This window comes from Dioscorea cayenensis, chromosome 10 (assembly GCF_009730915.1).
Source record: "Dioscorea cayenensis subsp. rotundata cultivar TDr96_F1 chromosome 10, TDr96_F1_v2_PseudoChromosome.rev07_lg8_w22 25.fasta, whole genome shotgun sequence".
Classification (NCBI taxonomy): Eukaryota; Viridiplantae; Streptophyta; class Magnoliopsida; order Dioscoreales; family Dioscoreaceae; genus Dioscorea; species Dioscorea cayenensis.
In genome coordinates, this window is record NC_052480.1 from 18,242,019 (window position 1) to 18,263,826 (window position 21,808).

General features: G+C 39.1%; 1 non-coding gene across 1 annotated transcript; it reads left to right on the plus strand.

Annotated features, from left to right (window-relative positions):
- Positions 1–5,603: 5,603 nt before the first annotated feature.
- On the plus strand, positions 5,604–5,710 carry LOC120271182. The gene has a single exon (XR_005539804.1). It is a non-coding gene; the product is annotated as a small nucleolar RNA R71 (small nucleolar RNA).
- Positions 5,711–21,808: the final 16,098 nt, after the last annotated feature.

Consider the following 21,808-nt stretch of genomic DNA (forward strand, 5'->3'; position numbering starts at 1 on the left):
CAAGGGACATATTTATCTACACAAGTGATAAAAATTTTAGAAGATGGTAGTAGCTTCACACATCCTCTAAGGTAGCCCTTTCCAAAGCGGCCGCTAAGGTGGCTTTCACACTTTCGAGGTGGTAGCTCTTTCTACCCTGGTGGTAGCTTTCACTCATCCTATGAGATAGCTCTTTCTCTTATTAGGGCATAACTAGTATCCGACTTGTGAGAGTAGCTTCATACTTCATAGGTGGTAGCTCTTTCCACCCAACAATTCAAATAAACAATAAAACTATTTTGTTCCTTCTTTTCATTTTCATTTTCATTTTTTTTTTATTAGCACAAGAAAATAAACCTAACTAGTCCCTTTAACATCAAACATGAGTTTCCAATAGAGTTCAAAGAGTGAGTAGTGCACTAAGTGTAAATCGGGCAAAAATTCCTAAAAATTCATGCAAGAACTAGAGCATGAAAACATTCAATGTTAACAATTTTCATAAACTTAAGAATTCAATCATTGCAACTAGGGTGAACAGCCATTGGCTATGTGAGCATATATCAATCAAAAACAATAGAAATGATGTGTGCACTATGAAACTCTCCCCCACACTTAAGTTGTACATTGTCCTTAATGTACACATGCAAGCTCACTCATAATGTATATCAATGAAAAATATATGTGGGAGAAACAATCAAAACATTACTCCCCTGACTCCTAGTGTTGTGTTTGATGAAGCTAATTCATTGGGAGTAGTGTTCCAACGGGTTGTGAAGCTCGCACGGCCAAGTGCCAAAAGCACCTTGGTCGTGCCCATGACTAAGTCTCAATTTCCAAGAAGACAAGACCATACTCGACGCATACACGATGGGGTTCGATGAAAGCTCAAGAAAAAAACAAAAAAATAACTCGAGTGTATAAAAGATGAAACAATGAATACAACTCGATAATGCAAAATAACATAAACTAAGAAGGAAGAATCCTTTCTGAGTGAACAAGTCTAAAAAAAATAAGAAAATAAGATAAAGTAAAATGCATGAAAGTAAAGAGGAAGAAGTCAAAGTGTCGATTGCTACGCTTAGGCTCTGCTTCAGCTGCTGAAGTGGAAGCATATAGTGGGTCCTCACGGTGGTGGGGTCGAGGATAGAGGTGCTTTGGAGGTGCGAAGATCCGGGTCTCAGGAGATCTCGAAGGAAATCGAATCGGGCCATATGATCTGTGTACTGTGCCAACTGCAAAGCCCGGAGCTCCTTTATCTCGGTCCGAATATCTCTGACATCGGTCTCTAGCCTCTCGATACGATCATAGGCTCTAATACCTGGTGCTACATAAGATGGAGGAGTCTGGTGGACACCCCCCGTAGTATCTCCTTCGCTTCTGGTGGTCTCAGTGGTAGCTGGAATAAGAACGTAGACCCCTGGCCCAAACCTCCATACCAACCCCATCATCCTGATCGTATCGAACGTAAGAGCGATGGGCACAACTATCCTCTCAGCACAACGTAGAGCGTCGCCCAAACCCATTCCTAGAATGAGTCTGCTGATATAAGGGCCCGCAAATAGTAGACCCACTCTCGTCGAACGACCCTGGTAATGGAAAACATCTGCTAGAATGCACCCTAAGTGAAGTGGCACATTGCGAGCCATGGAGTATAATAAAAGCAGATCCAATCTGGTTAAAGCGGCTATGTTATCTGCTCCACCTGTCATGGACCTGCTGATGACTCCGTGTATGTATCTGTAACTGAATCGGGACAAACTAGAAGCTTTCGATAATCTCGGCTAATACTCCCCATGCCCACACAAAATCCTGTATGCATGATATGGGGTGACTGACACTTGAAAATCTACTGGTAGTCGGTCATACTCCATGGTACCTATATAAGCGACATCGCACAGGCCCGTCCTAATCGAAAACTCAGTGACGCTCATAGAGAATGGATGTCCGAATGCCTGAAACCGTATCGCCTCTGTAGTGTTAACCCTCCCATGTAGCAATCGAAACTCAAAGGGACGCTAAAAACCTCTAGCGTAAGTGTGCGGTAAGCCGGTTCACTAATTGTCAGCAGCCTCCTCCAGCTCCCCACTGCCAGCATCTCATCAATCTCATAAATCACCTCATCACCTTGCTGAATCTGTTAAAGCACTTGTAAAATCCATAAAGCAAGTCCGACCAAACCCCGAGTCTTTCGAAAGTCTCTCGAGCGAGCCCCGATGCTCGGGGTTCGAGAATTCCATATGTATCGGCTCGGGTGAGGGTAAGTCCCGAGGCGCTTAACTCGTTCTTCTTCGCTCGAGATGCCATAGTCGGAGTGCAAAAGAGCAACAAGAAAAAAAATCTCAGAGGTAATATACTCCAGAATTCCACACAGGCCTGTGGATATTACCCACGCCCATGTGGCTCTGCAGAGCGTGAAACTCCCGCACGGGTGCACAAAAAAAATCATAACAATTCAATTGTAAAATCACTTCTAACTGTTTACTACATATCCATCATGCATGAAAACTGGCATTTAAAAGCATTCAACCCGTGAACAACCATAATTGGCGAAGAAAAAAGGATAAAAGGATTACCGAAAAGATGAATATGAAAACGTCTGAAATTCGATAAGATTAGCAAAGAAAATTCCTCCAAATAGCGACGAAGGGTCAAAATATAATCGGGAACCGTTTTCCGCTGACTGGAGATGAAGAATGAGCCGGATCAAAAGGTTTTTAAGGAGAAAATCACGTCTCTTGGAATTCTGTGTGTCCCCACGGGCGTGTGGAAATTACCCACGCCCGTGCGCCTCACTTCGAGAGCACCACAGGGGTGTACACACGTCCCTGTGCCTTCTCAGGAAAACGCTCTCTTGACTCTGACTGATCTCACACGGGCGTGCGGAAAATACCCACGCCCATGCGCTAGACCCACAAGGGAAGACCCACGCCCCTGTGGCCTCCCTGGTTATCCGAGAAAAATATCAAGTCACCCACACGCCCGTGCGGAAATTCCACACGGGCGTGGGCATTCACAGGCCTCAACTCACAGGGGCGGCCGCATGCCCCTGTGTTTTCTCGGGATGGAGGGAACACCCTGCAGAGTTTCGCGTGCAGCGCAGGGAAATTACCCACGCCCGTGCGTGGTTCACAAGGTCGCCCACTGAGGCGAGTCCACTGCCATGTATTCTTGGGAAAATCTGCCCAACTCTGCAGGAAGGCACACGCCCATGTGGAAATTACCCACGGGCGTGCGCCAGTCTCATGGTCATCCACAGGGGCAGCCGCACGCCCCTGTACCCTCTCTGGAAGAGTTCACAGTACACACCCACGGCGTGTGGAATTTCCACACGGCCGTTTGTTTTCTCTGGATGACTTAGAAAAACCTGCGGGAGCTCTGCGAGTAGCTCTGAACATGTTTACACACTCGAGCCTGCCCTATTGTGCAAAAATATACCCGGATAAAAACACAAAATAGAACTCAAATGACCAAACTTCGCCAATTCTAAACAAAAGATACAATGAATTCTTTTAAAACTCCACAATAAAAATCGCAGCACAAGCACTCAAAAATTTAAACACCAACACTTAACAATTTATTCATACAAACAAACTAAACTAAAAGTACAAAAACAAGTAAACACTTGGGTTGCCTCCCCAAGAAGCGCTTGTTTAACGTCGATGAAGCTTGACGTATCTTTCTTACCCTCACGGGGTTCATGAATGAAGGTTGCCCTCTTACCCATAACTTGAAAGCATGATGAGCAAAGTCTCTTGAGGGTAAAGGGTGTACTATCAGGCTTCGGACCACCTAGCAATTGTTCGTCCAACTCCCTTGGCTCATGTACGTCTCCAACAGTCTTGGGGCGTTTTCGGTGACATCTTCGAACCCTCTTCATTTTCTGGAGCACCTTCTTCAAGATTCCCGGGGTAGATGTTTCCTCTCCGGTCGAACCAAGCATTAGTAATTCTTTATTGCTATCCTCTTAGTCGAACAAACCTTCATACGGATCCGGGTTGAACATTTCCTATATATATTCATCAATAATCTCATCAGTAGTGTCTAGAAAATACAAAGTGTCATCAAAATCGAGAGAATGCCGCATGGTTTCAGCAAGGCGGTAAGTGAGCTTATGGTCTCCGACTCTCAATGTGAGCTCTCCGCCGTCCATGTCAATCAATGCTTTGGAAGTCTGCAAGAATGGTCTCCTAAGTATCAAGGGTACATCTGCATCCTCATCAACATCTAGCACTACAAAGTCAACCGGAAAAATATACTTGTCCACCTTGACAAGTACGTCTTCAATGATGCCTCTCGGATGTCGTACCGTTCGGTCCGCCAATTGTAAAGTCATCCGAGTAGGCCTAGGCTCACCCAAGCCTAGCTTTTGGAAGAAAGTATATGGCATGACGTTGATACTTGCCCCCGAATCCGCCAATGCCATTTCCTCACCTAAGTTGTCGATGTTACACGGAATAATGAAGCTTCCCGGGACTTTCTTCTTGTTCGGCATGTTCTTTTGTAACACCGCCGAGCATGAAGCATCAAGCACCACCGAAGCACTCTCCTCCAATTTCCTCTTGTTGGTCAATAGGTCCTTCGAGAATTTCGTGATACTTAGGCATTTGAGCCAAAGCCTCAACAAAAGGAATGTTGATGTGGAGTTGCTTGAACAAACTCAGGAACTTCTTATACTGGTCATCCCCTTGGTCATTCTTCAATCTAGAGGGATAAGGGATTCTTGGCTTGAAAGTTGGGGATGCCACCTCTTTCTCTTTGTTTGCTTCCTTCTCAACCTCTACGACCTCGGGTGCGTGTTCTTTCGGTATTTTAGTCAGAAGCCGCCATTCAACCTCACGACCGCTTCTCAATGCGATCGCCTTCACATGTTCTCTCGGATTGGTTTTCGTGTTGCTTGGTAAACTTCCATGTGGCCTTTCGGAAAGAGATTTCGCAATTTGCCCGACTTGATTTTCAAGGTTGTGCAAGGAGGCGGTATGATTGTGAAGTGTAGCCTCGACTGATTCAAATCTTGTATATGCTGATTGAACAAATCTAGCCAAGTGCTTCTCCAAATCCGTCATTCGGGTTTCCAAACCCTGAAATTTCGCTTTTCCACTTGAGGGGCTTGTTGTTGTTGTTGTTGGAACCCCGATGGCCCCATGGTCTTCGTGGTCCTTGATTACTCCATGAAAAGTTGGGATGATTCTTCCAACCTCGAATTGTAGGTGTTGCTGTATGGATTCCCTTGAGGTCTCATTCCATTACCTACAAAGTCGACATTCTCAACTGAAGAAACATCACCAATGACGATTGGGCAATCGGAGGGAGAATGTCCTCCATCACAACTGGTGCAGTTGGTTACGGCCGCACCTCTATTCGAAGCTATAAGATCTAGCTTCTTACTCAAACTCTCCACTTGGGCCACCAATGAAGTTACCGCATCAATTTCGCTGGAGACCCGGCCACCTTTTCTTCTCCCCTCGCATTCCACTCGGTAGCTATTTAACCCCCATTTCCTCAATCAATCGACGAGCCTCATCGGCGGTCTTGCTACCTAAGGTACCTCCCCGACCCGCATCCAAGAGTTGTCTTGTACCGCATTCAACCCATTGCGTAAGGTTTGAACAATCATCCACTCCGGAAATCCGTGTTGCGGACATTTGCGCAGGAGTTCCTTGAACTGCTCCCATGTCTCAAATAGAGACTCCAATTCCAATTGCATAAAGGATGAGATCTCATTCCTAAGCTTGGCTGATTTTCCGGGAGGAAAATAACGGGCTAGAAAAGCTTCTACCATCTCCTCCCATGTAGTGATTGATGCCCCTAGGTAATGAGTGTAGCTATCGCTTTGCTTCCCATTTAAGGAAAAATGGGAAGGCTCTCAATTTGATGGCATCATCCGTCACACCATTGATCTACTGACGATGTCACACACCCGAGGAAGCTCTCTCGCGTGACAGCTTTGATCCTCATCGGCCAAACCGCTGAATTGTGCGAATCGGCGCGAAAGATATGGATGAATGCCGGCTTTAGCTCGAAATTCTGAGCTGTAATTGGGAGACGCACAATACTCGATTGTGTCCCCAATACTGAAGGTCTGGCATAATCAGATAGTGTCCGTTGTTGCTCATTCTGTTCCTCCATGTTGTTAGATCCTTCTACTTCCAAATCAGCTGGATTAGGCTATTCTTATACAGGTTCTTTCCCTTTCCTTCGAAGTGTACGTTCAAGCTCAAGGTCTCCTTCAATCAATATTGATGGATTCCCTCGGGTCATAACCAGGAGCTTCACCAAAGTAAAGAAAACGAAAATCAGAATGATGATAGAATAAGAAGAAATGGAATAGAATCTGTGGTGAAATAGCTAAGAAAACAAAGTGCAAAGTATCTCTAAACGCCTAGCTCCCCGGCAACGGCGCCAAAAACTTGACAAGTTTCCCATGCTTACATCTCGCAAGTGCACGGGTTTGTCGAAGTAATAATCCCGGGTGAGCGGGGTTGAATCCACAGGGAGTAGGGAGTGAAAATACTTAATTTGATTCTTAGCTATATGGAATATCAATAGTGATAAGTGTGAAATTGATTCAATTCTCAATAATAAAAACAACAAGTGAAAGAGCAAAAGTAAGAAGAGGGTAAGGCAATCGATAAAGGATGGGGTACTCGGATAATGCTTCACATAGGATGATCGCTTCAAGTGCAAGAACTCTCTATAATGCTTCCTAATCAATGTAATGGTGAGTCGTGGAAATCCTTACATACATAGTCCCAAATCTAAGGTCAACTATGCCTAACTCTATACATGTCCTGGAGGAGAAATCGAACAATCTCAACACCTCGCACTTGAATAGAGTTGCAATGAGCTCTAGGGATTCCAAGTGATAAATCTCTTCCTAAATATAGACCTAACCCTTTGGTCCAGATGGAAGGTCCCTAGCCACAATTAAGCCCTAGATACTAAGATCCTCTCAACGCTTCACTCCATTGCACGCGCAACTAGGCCCCAGCGGAGGTTCATCCCTTAGACCATTCCCTCCATTATGGCCGCGAAGAACTCAAGGAACGCAGTTAGAATCTATTACGTCGGAGGGGAAAGGGGACGCTCCTGTACCTCTCGACTCACCCTCTCAACCCTCTCCAACCTAGCTTTGTCTAACGCTAGTGGTGTGTCACTCACTCACAAGGTTACCAACAAGAACTCTCAATCCTAGTGTCACTCTAGGGGAAATGTTCATACAATCAAGCATTCAAGGTTGGAACTCACAATAAACATCAATTTATTGAAAGCATAATAAAGAAGTTCAATAGAACGAATACATCCTAGGGTTCACAATCATCCAAGTACCCACTAGGGGTTTAGCTCTCCATGGAGCTTAATACAATCAAAGAAATCAAATGTAAAAGCAATAAATCCATAAAAAAAACCCCTAGATGGTGGTGTCAATGGTCTTGTGGAGCGTCCTATACTCGTCGTCCAAAGATTTCTTCGTCTGGTATAGGATACGCCTCGATCGAAGCTCCACTACCAACCTTCTTCCTAATGGAATCACGATGTCGGAGTCGTAGAACTTCCCCAAAACCTTGGCCAATACCCCTCGAAACCCTAGCCGAAGTCCTCTCACAAGTTGGGGAAAAAGATGGAGAAAAGAATACTCGAAATCGGGCTGAAATCGGCTTTAAATAGGGTTGAATCGGGCGACTACACGGGCGCAGTCGGAACACGCGTCAGCGGAATTTCCACACGGTCGTGGATAATTTCCACACGCCTGTGGATTCTCTCGCTTTCTCCGGTTTCTCGCCGATCGTGAACAATGTCGCCATCAAGAGTCTCGCTATGGCCTCGCCTCGATTAACTTCCCAATTCCATACTTTCATCCGGGTAACGAACGGGCACACATTCACGCCGTGAATCACTTGCTTCTTCAATGATGTACATGTTGGCGGGGCTCTTGTTCTTATATGCATAAGTCGGAATGCTCGAGCGTGACTACCTTTTGTGCCCTCCAAATAGATGTGCTCACACGATCATGCGAGGAGGTTGGCACACACTCTAGCATCTCACACCGACCCTATGTCTTCGCTTTGAACCTTAACAAGATCTCCTCTAAAATAGGTGCATTATGATCGATATTGGCCCATTTCCTTCATACTCGGCCTCACAACCCTACCTGCATAAAAGTAACATAAAAACACACATATTAATGTAGAAAACTGAGGAAAGTAATGCTCAACATAAGGAATGAACGCTTCGCATTCATATCGCAGAAGTACTTATCAGTCCTCTACTCGTCACAAGGGTCCATTCTCCGGCCAAGGATACACCTCGCAGGATCGGTGCCAACAAAAGCTCTCCCACTAACCTTCTTCCAAACAGCACGCGATGTCAAAGCCGTAGAACCTCTCCAAAGACATAGCTAATACATCTCAAAACCCTAGCCACCACCCTCTCTCAAGTTGGGGAAAAGATGGAGAAAAGAATGCTGAAATCGGGGCTGAAATCGCCTTTTAAAGGGTTGGAATCTTGAATCCACACACCCATGTGGGCACCCTTATGGATTTTTCAGACGGGCGCGTCGAATTTCCACACGCCCATGTGGATTCTCTGTTTTTCTGTTTTCTCGGCCGACTGTAAACAGTGCTACTACAGTATCTTTGCTACAATGCTTTTGATAGTACCCTGCTAAAGTACCAGCCTCAAATACTCCCGAATCCATACTTTCATCAAGGTAATGCAAACGAGCACACGTTTACATCGTGGATCACCTTGCTTCTTTAATAACGAACATGTTGTTGGAGATCTTGTTTTATATGCACAAGTCGGAATTCTTGAATGTGACTGCCCTTGTGCCCCTCCAAATAGTTGTGCTAACTCAAGTACGAGAAGGTTGGCACACATTCCTGCATCTGGAACATGACCTATGTCTTCGCGTTTGAACCTATAGCAAGATTTCCTCCAAAATTAGTGCATTACGACCCACATTGGCTTCTTTCTCTCATAATCGGCCTCACAACCCTACCTGCATAAAAGTAACATAAATACACCCATATTAGTGTTAAAACCAGAGAAAAGTAATGCTCAACACAAGGAAAGAACACTTCGTATTCTTATCGCACAAGCACTTATCATTGTTACTTACTATAAAATATGAGAAGACGAAGAACCTCAAAAACGCTTTTTTCCATGGTCTCTAGAAGATGAAGAATAAAAGATGAAATGATGTAGAACCTAAAAAAGCTCTTTTCACAACCTCTCAAAGGTGTAGAATAGTAAGGAGGACAATGAAGAATTGAAAGAAAACAAAAAACCGAGAAGCTTTAGCATCAAGATGAAGAAGAAGAACAAGAAGACGAAGAAGAAAAACAAGAAGAACATGAACAAGAACAAGAAGAATTAGATAAAAAAATGAAAAGTTCTGACATTTGAAGCTTTCTTGGGATTTGGTATTACTTTTCTCCAAAAGTGGATGTGACATAGAGGGAAAACTCCCTTCAATATTTGCCTTTGAAACAAGGGCAATTTTGACAATTCATAGCAACTTAACTGAAGGGTTTGATTGCAAGGACTGAAAGGGAATGTAAACAATAAAGGAATATGGAAAAGTCAGAGTGACTGAAATGGAAGAATGAAATGTCTCAGAAACTAAAACGTAATTTTCCCAATAAATAATTAGCATGATTTATTATTATTAGTGTTTACAATATATTTACTTATTTATTTTAATTAATTAAAATGAAATATTACAACTAAATATTATAACGTAACACATGTTTGTTATATTAATTAATAAATAAATAGCATGTTTTATTGTTATTTAATATTTTTAATATGTTATATATTTCTTCTAATTATAACTAACTATTTCAAACAATTAATATAATTTAACAATTATTTATTTATTAAATAAATAAATAACTAACATGATTTATTATTATAACAGAAGGGTATAATAGTCATTTCATTACTAAGGAATCCAAATCTCTCAATATTGGGAGGATTGGAAATGCCCCATATGCATGCATCCCATTCCCATGACAACCAACTATTCACTATTTTTCTTGTAGTCAAACATGGGTTTAAATATCATAGGTGAATCCATGAGTCAAACACCCTCTTAGGGTATTACAGCTAAAGCATTATATTATCACTAACTATCATTCTTTTTGAACATTTTCAAGTCAAACACATCAACAAAGCTCCCATGTTTCAATAACACAACAACACCAAATTATTTGCAATCCAAATAACAACCCAATTAAATTTTAACAGAGGAAAACCCACCTAAGAAATCTCAAAGATTATTCAAAAAGCTGAGCAAGCTCATCACTTTCAGCATTATGGTGAAGTCCTATGAGCACAAAGTGTAAGAGGGGCCATCAGTGAAAGAAGAGGCACAAAATGCACGATGCTGGCTTCTTAGAGAACTTAGTATGAGGCTGGCTCCTTCAAAAGGTTAGGGTTTTGAAAGCAAAGGGAGAAAGGTTAATTGATGTTACTGAACTTATCTCAAGTCAAAGAAAATTACAGATTTGAGCTTTAAGATGGGAACATGTTAGCTGATATGGAGGCAAATTAATGTGTTGAAATCGATTTAGGAGATTTTTTATTTTCTTATTTTATTTATTATATTTTGCATCTTTTCCAGAAAAACCTCTTGAATTTTTTTTTTAAAATTTATGAGTGTAAAATTTCATAAAAGTTTTAAAAAATATTTTTTTTAAAATTAATTGATTTGGACAATTGATTAAATAAAAATTGTTATGATCGCAAATTTTTATTTTAAGATTTAATATTTAAAACTTATTAAACATAAAGGATATGATGTTTGAATGAAAAATAAATTAAAAATATATTAAATATTAAATCAAGCAAAATTAAATTAAATTAAGAATCAATGTCCATAAAGTTTAAAAATATATAAATTAAATTAAACATTATCTTATAATAAGAATTGAGCTAGTATTATTGTAGCTAATAAAACTAAATATGAAGATTCACAGTTATGTGTGTTTCTTGTACTTTGAGATTTGTAGTGTTATGTTATAAAGTACTTTTTAAACTAATTATGTAACTTTCGTTTTAAAATTTTGTTTTCATCAAACCTTTGAGTTTGTGTTAACAAAAGTTAGAGAATTTATATATATATATATATATATATATATATAATTCAAGGTTTTTCTTCTAATTTCTCTTTTATTTAATAATAAATCACCTATTATCATTTTTATGACAAGTTGTCTTACTCATAATTATATTTGACTCTCAGAAATATTGATATGCTAACTCCCAAGATTTTAGAGATGTGAAAAATCTGCAACTCATACTTTTTTAAATTTCTTTTAGAAAGTATTCCCATAATATTACAAATCAATATTTTTATCCTAAAATGAAAAATAAAAAATAGAAAATGAAAATTGTTGTTATTGAGAACTAGTACAATACAATTAATATGCAATGGTTTTGAAGTACCAACATTATTTTACATATGCAGTTATTGTAAAAACTGATGTATATTAAGACAAATATGTAGTAGTTATTAAAAGCCACTGCATATTGTCAAAATATGCAGCGGTTTGCATCAAATGAAAAACTTAAATATAAAATTGCCTGTAACAATGTAAAATTGTTCGAAAATTGCTGCAATAAATAGTCTATTGTAGCTTCTTAGAGGAAATAATTCCCCAAAAATATTAATAAATATAAGCTTCTAAGTGCTTGAATGGTGGAATCCTAATAGAATAAATTATGAAGTTAAGCACTTTTTTCAAACTCAAAAGATTTAACATCACATATGTTGTTCATGTTTTAAGCCAATCCCAATACCAACTGGGAGATATGCAATTTATTGTGATGTTCATATGCTATAATATGTTAAAGATCTGAGAATTTAGTTTACTATCTTGCTCCAACTAATTCTCTGTTCTTTGTCTTTATGACTCTAATTGGTCAATCTTTTCTAATATTTTTTGTTTCAAGACAAGATTTCAAAACTTTTTTGGCTCTTTACCATTATAATGGTCGGCCAAGAAACATAAATGCTATCTAGAAAAGTTAATTTTGGGTATTTGATGAAAACTACTTTTAAGATAACACTACTACATAACATCACTTATGCAGTGGTTATAAACCGCTGCAAAAGGTCTTAAAACCGCTACATAAGATCTATTGCAGTGAATTGGCATCCGCTGCATTTGCTCCAATTGCAATAGGTTATTGCAGCGGTTCTATACATCCTATTGCAGCAGTTTTACATCGTTGCCTAAATAGTTCCAATTGGCATTGGCTTTTGTAGTGGTTTTTAATTATGCAGAGGTTGCTTCATATACTGCAGCTGTTTATTTTGCAATGGTTATTTTATATAATACAATGGTTTCACAATACCTATTATATTGGTTTCATAATTTATATTGTAATGGTTTTGTAATATATGTTGCAGTGGCTTGGGAATAGCTATAGCAGTTGTTATGTACAAATTACGGCAATGGTTTCATCTGATCTATTGCAGCGGTTTACAATATCTCCTGCAATAGTTGATAAAATCAATTGTTTTGGTTTTGAAATCTATACCATTTTACAAATAATAAATTTAATAATCCAATTCAATAAAATGATAACATTATCAAACATCATCCTAAAATGTATTAAACACTTAGAGCCAACAACATAAGATTAAAATTGACAAAAATATTCAATAACATAAGAATTCAATGAGAGAACTAGTTAATACAAAACAATTTTGAAGTTAATACAAAACAAGTCATCTTCAATATTTTGGGATGAAACCAACTGAGAGTATAACATCATTATCCCTATAATTATAAAAAATTAGTTAGTAAAATTAATAAGAAGAAACTTGTATGATATATACAATTTATATTACGTAACATAATAAAAAATTTGTTAAAAGAAAATGATACTATAAACTATATTCTAACATAATGACATCAACTAAAATGATAATTATTATAAAAGAATACCTAAAGTTCATGGCTACTAGCAGAGGATATATTACGTGCATGTATTCCTTGAGTTGGTGCACTAACAGCATCTCCTGGAGATCCAAAATTCAAATTAAATGCAGGAACTTGGTTTATGTTCATTCCTGGAACCAAGCCTTGAAGCTGTGACATCATAGAAAGAAATTGTTGTTACACAAATGATTGCAAAGATGATTTATAATCTTCCATTTGTTCTTTCATTTCTTTTCTCATTTCTTCTCTCATCTGTTCCTTCATGCCTTCAATAAAATTTTGAGAAACTTTTATAGAAGATTCACCACTAACTCTTTTTCCTTTCAAATATGTTGGTGTAACACTCATCCCATACAGAAAATGCATCAACAGATTGGTTATCACTATTTTGTTGTGACTGCACAACTTACATTTGAGACAGTAATAGAATGAAACTTTAGTAAAACTTTATTTTGATGTTATATTGATCATGTGTAAGACAAAATATTACATTCCAAAATCATACTATAAAAGCATATAAATAAATGGAAATCCTTACAATTTTGTCGCTAATATCAGCAAAGGACTCCTTGTAGGTCTTGTTCGGTTGTCTTTTTTCGAGTTTCAATATAAAAAGCAATATTAGTTGGTACCTCATTGTTTTCATTTGCATCTTACTATTTTAATTCCACAAAAAGAAAGCAAAACATAACTTTCATTAGCAAGGACTTGTACATGATCCAAAAAAAATCAAATGTAGCACCACACATAGCAATTATCATACCAACAATAAAGATAATACAAATAGAAATAATTTCAAAAGAATACAAAATTAACTTCATCGATGATACTAATCATAATAGGTATAGTGAAGGTAACGAAAATAATACTAATCATAATAAGTGTAATCAAGTTAACCAAAACATTCTTCGAATATCAATTTAAAATAAAAACATAATTTTCATTAGCAAGGACTTGTATATGATAAAAAAAAAACAAAAAAAATCAAATGTAGCACCACACATAACAATTATAATACAAAAGACAAAACAATAACAAATATTTTTTTTATTCTCTTATAATCAAGGTAAATTCATTGATGCTAATAATGATAATAGGTATAATCAAGGTAACCAAAACAATACTAATCATAATAAGTGTAGACAAGATAATCAAAACATTGTTAGAATATCAATTTTAAAATAAGAAAAAAACCATACGTACACTTACCATTTGTTTTTATTGATGATATTAATCATACTGGGTATAGTCAAGTTTATCAAAACATTCCTAAAATATAAAATTTAAAATACAAAAAAAAAACATATTTACACTTACCATTTGTTTTCTTATCCTAGCAAAACTCTTTTTGCCCGCCATATGCATATTAATTTGCCTCTTTCGATTATTTGCGTTTATTTCGGTGATTCTCTACATAAAGATTTCCATTACTATTAGCATAGCTTGGAGAAAGTAGTTTTGACATTATAAAGCAATTAAAAATTGTTATACCTTTGCATTTGTTGAATTCCAATAGTTCAAAAGTTTTTTGAATTTATCTTATCCAATATGTTCTGGGTGATTTAATATTCTAAGCTTATCAACCTTGTACATATAGTAATGTTCTTTTTTCCCCTACACTTATATACTCTCCAATCATCTCCAATAGTATAGCCAAAATCCACTTTTTACCTTCTTGAGGAACTATGTATTTTTTCTGCACAAACAATTACATTAAATCAAATTAAGAAACAACATGGAAAATGTTTAATATAAAAAGAAATAATCAGATAACAAGCAAGTAAAATTCTTATAAACCTGAACATATTCCTATAATGACTCTTCTGTAGGCATTTTGTGCCAATAAGTGACTGTAAGGGGTGCAAGTAATTGAACCTGCTGAGCTTGTAATTGCATCCTCAGTTGCCACTGTTGCAATTATTGGTGGAGGTACCCCAATTTCCATGTTTGAATTTTGATTTATTTCTTGTTGATTTTCAGAATCTATATGATCTAGATCTTGTTCCTCAAGCCCAATCCTCATTTCTTGCTACATTTGTACTTCATGTTCTTGATCATGAATTGTTTGTGTAGCTGATAAGTGCTTGTGCGATAAGAATGCGAAGCATTCTTTCCTTATGTTGAGCATTACTTTTCTCGGGTTTTAAGACTGATATGTGTGTATTTATGTTTCTTTCATGTAGGTAGGGTTGTGAGGCCGATTATGAGAGAAAGAAGCCAATGTGGATCGTAATGCACCAATTTGGAGGAAATCTTGCAAAGGTTCAAACACGAAGACATAGGTCGGGTTAAAGATGCGGGAATATGTGCCAACCTTCTTGTATTCAAGTTAACACAACTATTTGGAGGGGCACAAGGGCAGTCACATTCAAGCATTTTGACTTGTGCATATAGAACAAGATCTCCACCAACATGTCCGTTATTGAAGAAGCAAAGTGATCCACGACGTAAACGTGTGGCCATTTGCGTTACCTCGATGAAAGCATAGATTCGGGAGTATTTCGGGCCGGCACTGTAGCAGGTATTGCAGCAAATAATGTAGCAAAATACAGTAGCGCTATTCACAGCCAGCCGAGAAAACAGGAAAACAGATAATCCACACAGGGGTGTGGAAATTCCACACGCCCATGCGAAAAATCCACAGGGGCACTCACAGGGGCGTGTGAATTCCCGATTCAAGCCCTTTAAAAGCCGATTTCAGCCCCGATTTCAGCATTCTTTTCTCTATCTTTTCCCCAACTTGAGAGGGCTTCTGCTAGGGTTTTGAGAGGTATTGGCTAGGGATTAGTAGAGGTTCTACGGCTTCGACATCGCACGCCATTTCGAAGAAGGTTAGTGGGAGAGCTTTCGTCGGCACTGATCTTGCAAGGTGTATCCTATGCCGAACAAAGGGACCCTTGGGATGATTAGAGAACTCTCCACAAGACCATCGCCACAACTATCGAGTGGGTTTTCAATGGATTTTATGCTTTTACATTCGATTTCATTGATTTTATCTAGCTCTATGGAGAGCTAAACCCCCTAGTGGGTACTTGGGTATTTGTGAACCCTAGGATGTATTAGTTTTATTGAATCTCTTTATTATGCTTTCAATTAATTGATGTTTATGGTGAGTTCCAATCTTGAATGCTTGATTGTGTGAATACTCCCCTAGAGTAACAGTAGGGTGGATTGTTCTTGTTGGCAACCCTTATGAGTGAGTGATACACCACGAGAGTTAGACAAAGCTAGGATAGAGAGGGTTGAGAGGGTGAGTCGAGAGGTAGCTGAGCTTCCCCTTTCCCCTCCTGTGTGATTTATTCTACCTCCGTTTTCTTGAGTTCTTTGCGGTCATAGTAGAGTGAATGGGCTAAGGGATGACCTTCCGCTGGGCTTAGTTGCGGGTGCAATGGAGTGAAGCGTAGAAGTGATCTTACTATCTAGGGATTAATTGTGGCTAGGGACCTTCCACCTGGACCAAAGGGTTAGGTCCACATATAGGAAGAGGATTTATCACTTGGAATCCCTCGAACTTATTGCAATTTTATATGAGTGCGAGATTGAGAGGTTATTCAATTTCTCCTCTGGGACATGTATAGAGTTAGGCATGGTTGACCTTAGATGTGGGACCATGTATTAAAGGATCTCTACGACTCACTATTGCATTAGTTAGGAAGCATAATAGAGGGTTCTTGCACTTGAAATGATTTTTCTAGCCAGAACAATATCCGGGTACCCCATTTATATCGATTGTCATATCTTCTCCTTTACTTGTGCTCTCTTTCTTGTTGTTTTTACTTTTGTTATTTGATATCTTGTGACACATATAACTATTCATCTTTCACATAGTTAAGAAACAATTTAAGTGTCTTTACTCCCAACTCGCTGTGGATACGATACCCACTCATCTGGGATTATTACTTCGATGACCCTGTGCACTTGCGGGACGTACGCAAAGGGCGTTCTTCAAGTTTTTGGCGTCCATGCCGGGGAGTAGGTGTTTCGAGATACTTTGTACTTTGTTTTCTTAGCTATTTACCATTCATTCTATTTCACACTTTCTTATTCTTCCATCATTCTCATTTGTTTTCTTTTGTCGTGTCTTACTTTTTCTTGTAAGGAGCTTAAATGATGATTGATCCACTCATTGCTGTATATTTTCAGGTCGAATCTCTCAATAAAAAAGTTGCTAGAATTGTTACTTCACAACAGCAAAGCAATCCATGTTGCAGCACATATCATCCAATTGAAAAGGGCTACCCAAACTTCTTGTGGAATAGTGATGGACAATATTGGGAAGCACCTCAGGAGGAATGTCAAAAGGGTGAGATACTTGGAGAGGGTGCACTTCAGTTACAAAGAGTATTAGCTAACTTTATTGAAGCATCCGATGTTTGTGTCCAAAAATATGGAGACCACACAACGATGTCATGAAGCGTCCTATAAAAACCTTGAACATCAATTAGGAGGGATACTTGACACACTCTCCAAGGAACAACAAATATTTGGGCAAGCAATTCAAATTCCTTATAGAGATGATGTGGTAGTGAATGATAATGAAGAAGTGGGGCAGAATGAGTATGATGTTGTCGAGATTGAGGGGATACAAGAAGAACCTTTCATTCAATGTGAGGATTGTTTGAATGGACAGTATGTTTGCGAGCAAGAAATGATGCAAGGAGGTTTGGTGAAGACATATTGCTTTCAAGTTGAAATGGAAGAAGATGCAAACCCTAAGGTAATGGAGCAAGCATCTCTCCTTGGGATTGATCAATTCATCAATTGCAAGAAAGAGATTTTGTATTTGGAAGAAGATGCGGGTAGGAGATTGAAGCCATCCAATAACCCACCTGTGCTAAGCTTGGACAATTCCCAACCCAAATTGTTTCCTTGGAGACCAAAGGGAAGATGGTTGGACTCTCCAACAAAAATTTCACCCCGCCAAGTATATTTTTTGTTTAAAGGAAGTAGCTATGCAATATCTAGTCGAGAGGAACACACTCTTTTCAAACCCCAGTGAGTAAGACAAGGTACGTCATGCTTAGTGACGTTAAACAAGCGCTTCTTGGGAGGAAACCCAAGTGTTTACTGTTTTCTTAGTTTACTAGTTTATTGTTTGCACAAATAAATTGTTGAGTGTTGGTGTCTTGATTTTTAGATGTTTTTGCTGTGGTTTTATTGTGGGTTTTCAAGATCATCATGTGTTTCCATGTGGATTTGGCGAAGTTTTGGTCATTTAAGCTATTTCTTATGTTTTTCACTGGTATTAATTGCATAATAGGGCAGGCTCTGAGTGTGTAAACATGTTCAAAAATTTCTTGCAGAGTCTGCAGAGTTTTCTAAGTGATCTAGAGAAAATGCACGGGCGTGGGGAATTTCCGCACGCCTGTGGAATTGTATTGCGAGCTCATCCAGAGATGGCACAGGGGCGTGGACTCACCCCTATGAGCGACCTTGCGATTTTCACACACTCGTGGGTAATTTTTGTACGGGAGTGCGTTTCCTTGCAAAGACATGACAGATTATCCTGAGGGCACACAGGGGCGTGGACTCACCCTTGTGTGTGAACTTGTGAAAAACGCACGGGCGTGGGTTATTTCCGCATGGGCGTGCGCTTAACCTTGTGAGTTGGGCCTGTGAATGTCCACGCCTGTGTGGAATTTCTGCATGGGCGTGCGGAACACTTAGCAATTTTTCTCGATGTCCAGAGCAGTCATAGGGGCATGCGGCTGCCCCTATGAGTCACACGCATGGGCTGGGTATTTTTCGCACGCTCATATGAGAGCATTCAGAGGCAGTGAGTGTTTTTCTGAGATCGCATAGGGGCGTGCATCTACCCCTGTAAGGCTTTACTGTAGAGACGCACGGGCGTGGGTAATTTCCGCATGGCTGTGGTGATGTACAGAATGCCAAGAGGCATGAGTTCTTTTAAAGGATCATTATTTCTTCTCGTTCCCACACTCCCTCTTCACCTGAAATCACCCTCACACTTCTTCCCGACTTCACACTACCGTATTTGGAGGGATTTTTACGTGGTTTTCTGTCAGCTTCTAGGTTTTCCACTTCAACTCATCGGTAAGCTCTATCTTTTGTTCTTTTCGCAAATTCTTGATTTTAATCGATGAAACTGGTGAATAATGCTTTGTTTCTATAATGAGAATGAGTATGCATGTTTAGAATGAAGTTAAAAGTGATTTAATGGTATATTTTTTTACTTTTGAGGCGTGGCTGTGCCTTTTTCATGCCACGGGGATCCACATGGGAGTACAGAAATTCCACACGACCGTGTGGATTTCTGCAGCATTTCTTAATTGACTTGTTTGATAGGTTTTCTTTCAAATTTTACAAATTATGGCACCCAGGTCAAAGAAACAAGCTGATAAGCTTCCGCGTGAGTCATCTCCTGAGTCCGAGGGTATGAGATTCACTATACCCGAGCATCAGGCCCGTTTCGAGCGTTTGTCGAGAGTTTGGTTCTGACAGACTCAATTCTTAGACACGAGCATACTAAGAGATTTACAACAGGAAGATGAGTTCATCGATAAGGTCGAGGATCTCGTGTCGGTGGGTTGTTGGAGGCAGTTATCATTGATTAGAGAGCCATCCATCCGTGAGCTTACACTGGAGGTCTTGTCGTCATTCGAGTTCTACAGATCCTATTCGAGATTCGACAGTCCCTCAGTTTGCATATGTCGTCATTCGAGTTCGACAGATCTTATTCGAGATTCGACAATTCCTCATCTTTGCATATGTGTCTCGGGTCACAAGGGTGAGTACACACATTCATCAGAATTACCGACTATCCCAATGTTTTTGTTTTATTGGTGAAAATTCAGATACGATTTAACTTACAATGAACACAAACTGATGGGTTGCAATGGTTGCATATATGCCTTCTAATTGTTACTCCTCATTTGTTGACCATAGAAAAACAGAGCGATTGATAGAAAAAACATATCAAAAGGATGATAAGAAATGTACAGCTACTAATATCAGACTTACCAACTTTCCTGGGTACTATGCCAAATGTAAATTTGGAAATAAAACACAACATGACTAAACAGGTTAACTGATGTGATGACTAATATCAACTTTGTAGTACATTACCTCTATGTTTGTGAATGGCATAATAAGGTCGAGGATGATGGTCTTACTGGCATTGTCCCACTCTGGACCATTCAATTCTGTTACCTTTTTTTATCTCGGCATATCACGATTTCAATGTTCTATAGGATTTCTCCACATTCTTAGTAGTAAGCTCCACGTGGAACCTGTCATTTACAGCAAGGCCAACATATGTAAATGCTGCTTGTTTGAGTGACTTCACACATTTTAGTCCTTTGAAGCCTAATCCATTAATAGTGGAATCAAGAAAGTACCATACTCCACCTTCCATCTTTTGTTTTGGGTAGGGTACCATGCTTTCTTGTACTAGATTTTAAAGTGGGCCTATCACTCGCGCAATCATGCTCGCCCATAATTCTTTGAATTCTAATGAAAAGTAAAACCATACCATGTAAAGTTTTATATATAAGGAAACAACATAGCAAAACTAGTTAGCCTTGTATGATGTCATGGCAATTGCATAGAGAATTCCCATCATAGTAGATGAGACAAAAGGTTACTAGTTGTGATTTCGCAAGTTCACAGGTTATCAAGTAATACCTCTCACGCAAACATGATAGGGTCGTATTCCCATGGCCCAAGGAGCTACCCTTACTTTGTCTTTGCATGTTGTCTAGCCTATAGATTCAAGTGAGTGCTCTAAACTACCAAAAGAAATAAAAAGTGCTTAAGGAAGGAGTCTACAATTAAGGAAAAGGGGGTGAAAATTTGAGGGATGAAAATGGTCACAGATGCGGATTCCCCTGGGACTACTAAAGTGAGAAGGGTATTAATACTACCATGCTACTGGTGGTTTAGACTAAGAGATTTCTAAGATAGGTCAACCCGATGATTACAACAATTAACCCTTAATCCAATATGAGTACTATTATGGAATTTCCTATAGCCAAATCCTACTACGATCTCATTAAAATTAGTGAATTCTCTAATTAGGGTTGATACTCAAACGAGGTCCAACCATAATGTTTGGAGGGGTACAAAATACCTGATGGTCATGGCGTATATGTACATGAATCCTCTTTAATCTAAGTGAGTATGGTACAAGGGCATTGGTCATACCACCAACTACAACCTAGAAAATGATATATAGAGTTCTCATATATACCAATGCATCAAAATACACAAAGCATGAATCTCAAGCACACCAATTGTAATAAGAGTATATCAAATCATCCAACTATACAAGTTCACCCCAAGGTTCACTGATGATTGCTTTCCTGCAAGTGCACAGGATCGCCAAGTAATACCTTGTGCAAGAGCACAAGGATCGTATTCCATGGGGCTAAGGAGCTCCTATTACTCCTTCATCACCTATTATCTAACCTTACCTCTTAAACATGGTGAACTATTCTAACACATACAAGAATGTAAACAAGTTACATGTACAAGAATTACCAAGTAACACAAGAGATCACAAGAACAACAATGAGGCATAGAGGCCTAGGGATGAGGATCCCCATGAGGGGTCATCATGACATATGGATGCATAAAAATAACATAGCAAGGTTGATTTAGTCCGGCGGATCTCAATATTAGTTCAACCCCAATTTCTCGGCGGTTAAACCCTAATCTCATACGAATGATGATAAGGATCTCTCCCTAATCACATTCGTATGATCGCATTAATTAAAGGAAGACCACACGATAAGGATACACTTAACTTAAGTTTATCCTCATGGTTTGGAGGGGCTACCGACATCCAATTTATGGGCATGTCGATCCAAGAATACCTCCTCTAGCTCATTAATGTTCTGGTACACGTGAGTAGGTCACAT